Source organism: Amblyomma mixtum, unplaced genomic scaffold, assembly GCF_055824585.1.
Source record: "Amblyomma mixtum isolate Tamu unplaced genomic scaffold, ASM5582458v1 scaffold_27, whole genome shotgun sequence".
NCBI classification, from domain to species: Eukaryota; Metazoa; Arthropoda; class Arachnida; order Ixodida; family Ixodidae; genus Amblyomma; species Amblyomma mixtum.
In genome coordinates this window covers 497742-501797 of record NW_028317724.1, presented here as the reverse complement: position 1 = coordinate 501797, position 4056 = coordinate 497742, and the positions used below count along the sequence as shown (strand labels likewise).

The 4056-nt window shown below is 48.3% G+C and overlaps 1 long non-coding RNA gene across 1 annotated transcript; it reads left to right on the top strand.

Moving 5' to 3' along the window:
- The first annotated feature begins 260 nt into the window (after positions 1 to 260).
- On the top strand, positions 261 to 3652 carry LOC149324518 (uncharacterized). The gene is made up of 4 exons (XR_016286833.1): positions 261 to 409; positions 522 to 671; positions 790 to 955; positions 1326 to 3652. It is a non-coding gene; the product is annotated as an uncharacterized LOC149324518 (long non-coding RNA).
- Positions 3653 to 4056: the final 404 nt, after the last annotated feature.

Genomic DNA, 4056 nt, shown 5'->3' with positions numbered 1-4056 from the left:
GCTCTTCACTAAGGTATTTGTTTGGGCAAGTCGGTACATTGTTAAAACTGAAGGCACAACGCACGAAGAACCTGTCCTGTCCTTCGTGCGCTGTGCCTTCAGTTTTTGGCTATCTTAACTGCGTCAAGCTTTTATTTCATTACGATTGAGAGCCCCGGTACAAAGGTAGTTTACTCAGTAGTGCTGCTCTGTATATGTGTGCAGGCTGTTTGAGAGTGCAGTGAAGTACTACGGTTACTGTTACTGTACGGCTCTTTGCAGGCATGGCTGCTTTTATTTTTTGGAAAACCATTGCACCGTGCACAGCTGGCGTTGTCTCTGCTTCACTGTGTACATTTCGTTTTGGGTACAGGCTGTTCAACAGTGGTGTTCAGAGGACATCCTTGCCTGCTCAACTTCTCAAGTTTTGGTAAGCACGCTTTGCAGCTGACACCTTTTCTTTCACTTCATGATTTCTTGTATAGGTCTAGGCTGTTTGATAATGTTCATTCCACAAGCCCCATTATTTGTCTGTCCTTTAGAACCCCAAATGTTGGCCGGAGGAGCAAGGACCTGGTCTAGTTTCACGCAAATTAATCTCAGCACCTTGTACTTGGTTGTTCAGAAGAATGGCCTGGAGATTGTTTCAGTTCTGAGGTGGGAATCTGGACAAATGCTTCTTGTGCAGTGGTGTAAGTAATCTCTTGCCCGCTGTTTGAGCTTCATCGTACAGATTAGAAAGGGCTTGTTTGGCAATGCAGTGTTAGGAGCCTTATACACACACGCACTTTTATTTGTCTTATCTTTCAGATGTGCCCCTGTGTAGCTGTCAAGGAAAGGCCCAAGATTTAACCCATCTCTGGTGTATACTGAAGTGATGCAGGTATTACCAGGACAGCAGCATCTCTGCTATGTTTTCGTGCGACGGTGCAAGATGTCAACCATCAACCACTTTTGATTCAGCCGCATCTTGGAGGTAAGAGAAAGCCTGTTTGCAAGATGCAGCTTAGGAGGTTCTGTGAGTACAGTGTGCATCAAAGTAAGGCAGTGCACTTGCTATTGACTGCTTGGCTTTCAGTGTCCATGCACGCTGTTTGAATTTTACTTCTGTTAAAGGCCTCCACAGTGATTGACTTCTTGAGTTTATGGTGAGCCGTAGCACTCTGCTGAAATGCCGCTTGCAATGACATCATATGCATATATGTTTTTGGTTAGCTTATTTTATTGCCTGTGCTGTCACTCCTTGCCATTTCCTGGTCTTATTTGCTTCCGACTCCTCATTGGCCATTCTACATGCACCTGACTGACTGTGCTTTTGGTTACTCTAATATTTTTCACTTCTGCAGGCTGCTGAACAGAGCTGGATTTGACTTCCCCTTGTTACCGTCTAGTTGGCATCCTCCTTGCAAGAAAAGCGATGTTTGGAACCCCTAGCGAGCTCTTCACTGCCGTCCACATCACAGCAACTTGATCATCAACGCATCCGTTGTGAACAAGGCCTGGGGCCGAATGAATTTTTGATTTAACAATTGGTTGCTGCTCGACACTTTCCCGCCATCCAAGTGCTTACCGTTGTAATGTCAGCCAAACGAGTGAAGCTACCTCCTCCGTGGCTTCTAACATTAATTTCCTGGTCCCTTTCTTTTTTTGTGTGGGTGTATTTATGTGCTTGGGGATCGGGACCAGGGTCTTCACCGCGTTAGGGCGAAGCAGCCAGACTACGGAGGGAAGCCTTCGGGAGGAATAGCAAGCTTGAAGGTTTATTTTACATTGTGTACAGTCGCAAGGAGACCAAAGTCAGAAAATGGGGGAGGATTATCTGGCACACCGCAGATTGCTGCTTAAATGCAGTTCACATTCCCCAGGCACCCAGCTAGGGAATCTGATCTCTGGTTGAGCGTCCAATGGGCCGCTAGCGTCTTCTTAGGCTCCGCCCTCCCCACGTGGCCGCGCACACCGCACAGACGCACACACACACGGACAAGGAGGAACTTGGCGTCTCTCAGTCGCGAACTGTTTGACCAGGCCCAAAGGTCGTTGCTGCTGTGTGATGATCCTGATCGATGGGGACGCGAGCGCTGACCGCTCACACCGGTGACCTCTTCAGGGACAAATCAGCCGTGTCGCCTTTCCGCTTTGTCGGCTCCTCAGGGCGCACGCGGGCACTGAGTTGGCGGCGCCGTCGCCCCCGCCGTCGTCGCCGCTAGGTCTCGTCCGTCGGTCCATGGCAGTCAGGGAGAAGCGCCGCACTCAGCCTCCCCGGCGAAGGGGATTAGACGCCTTTGTGTAAGCCGACGCCGTCGCCAGTAGCTGCCCCACGCAGTGTCTCTTTTGTCTTCCCCGAGCAGCAGCGCTTCGGCCAAAGTGGCCTGATGGCGCCCGACTGGCTCGCCTGTTTCCGCTGCCAGTCCCCAGGAGCGCAGTCCGGCACCAGAGCCGCATTCAGCATCGCCGGCGAAGGGGATTAGAGCCTTTGTCCACGCCAACGCCGTCGCCAGAAGCCGCCCCCAGGCCAGCTTTTCCTTGCGTCTTCTCCGAGAAACAGCAGCGCTTTTGGCCGCATACCTGATGGCGCCTGACTGGCTCGCCGTTCTCCGCTGGCTGGGCCTCCGATCATTACAGTATGCACTGGATTCAATAAAGAGTAACGCAGTGACTGAAAAGTCTGCTAGCACGTGCATTTATGGCTCATTACTACAGCCATGCATCCCTTGTAATGTGGGCTCATTGTTCGGGTCATTGCAAATCAGCTTTGAGTTCATTTTTGAGTGGTGCATACCAGAAAAATGAACTATAACATTTGCAAAGCTTTGGAGGGTTTAAAGGCAGCACTAAAAATCAGTCTTGAAACGCGTAAGATATTACAGGCACCCATTTCGGAAAAAAAAGGAACGTCTAAAAAAATTCTAGAAAAGTTCTACCTCAGAAGTTTTCTAGCCGTATACAAGCGTAGCGTTAGCAGAGCTAATAGAGGGCTAGTAAACGTCTAAGTCTAAAAAACTGCTTAGATGAAACTTCTTTTAGATGTCAAGCTTTTTCTTCCAAGACTTTTTTTAGAGGTCTATTAGCGCTTTTTGTGTTTCGTGGGTAGGCACTCTGTCTCAACTGTGAATCTCGCTTTTAAATCTGTCAGCTCATTGTCCAGTAATTGAGCGAACACAGCCATTTGTAGCAGCTCTCTGCTTCAAGCGTAGGTGTGTTGCTTCAGTACGTCTGTCTTTTAGTTAGGTTGAAGTTCTGGTTCCAGATCATCTGCCAAAGCGACGGCGTCTTTGTAGAGCTGCAAAAATGTTTCAGCGCAGTCGACTTTTAGCTTGCCAAGTAAAGCAGTGGTGTCTGCCGACACGTTAGTTCGGACGTCAACATACTCTTTTTGGAATAGGTGACTAAGCGAAAGCATATGTGTTGGCATATGTGCTAAGCAAATGGTTGCCACTAGCAATTCGCTAGCATTGATAGCTACGCGGAGTGTCCTGGATTTCGCAGAGCTCTGAATTTCTGTCCAGTTGGCGATTTTACCGAGAGCTTTCACCACACTTCCAAGCGGATCTTGAAAACGAATCACGCTGTCGTGTCTCTCAACCCACCTTGTTTTGTAGAAGACTAAGTTGGCCACCGAGGATGGTCTTCAGTTCAATATGCTTCATTTTGGTGACGCTGTAAAGAAGCAAATGACTTTCTTCATAATGCCGGCAGTGTTCATAATGGATGACTTTGACAATGACAAGTTAAGCGCATGGCTGAAGCAAGGGCAGCGCACCGCATTTGATGCATCGCGCTTCATTTCAGATACAGCACCGCAAACCTGAGCAACCATAACACTGCAGCCATTGGTACCAGTTACAACGCACTTTTGTAAATCAGGTCTTAGTGCCTCATAGTCTTTCCAATATTTACACCATGCAAACCAAATGTGATTTTCCTTGGGGGGTGCGTTGCTTTTTAGGTCACATCCGAGATGCGAGCGAAAGTCACTGTTCAAGTAACTCAACAGCAACCAATTTTACTCGTCTTGTTTTTGTTTCAACAAGCAATTACTGCACCCTGCAAATAATTTACTATTTCCCTTCGTGGTGT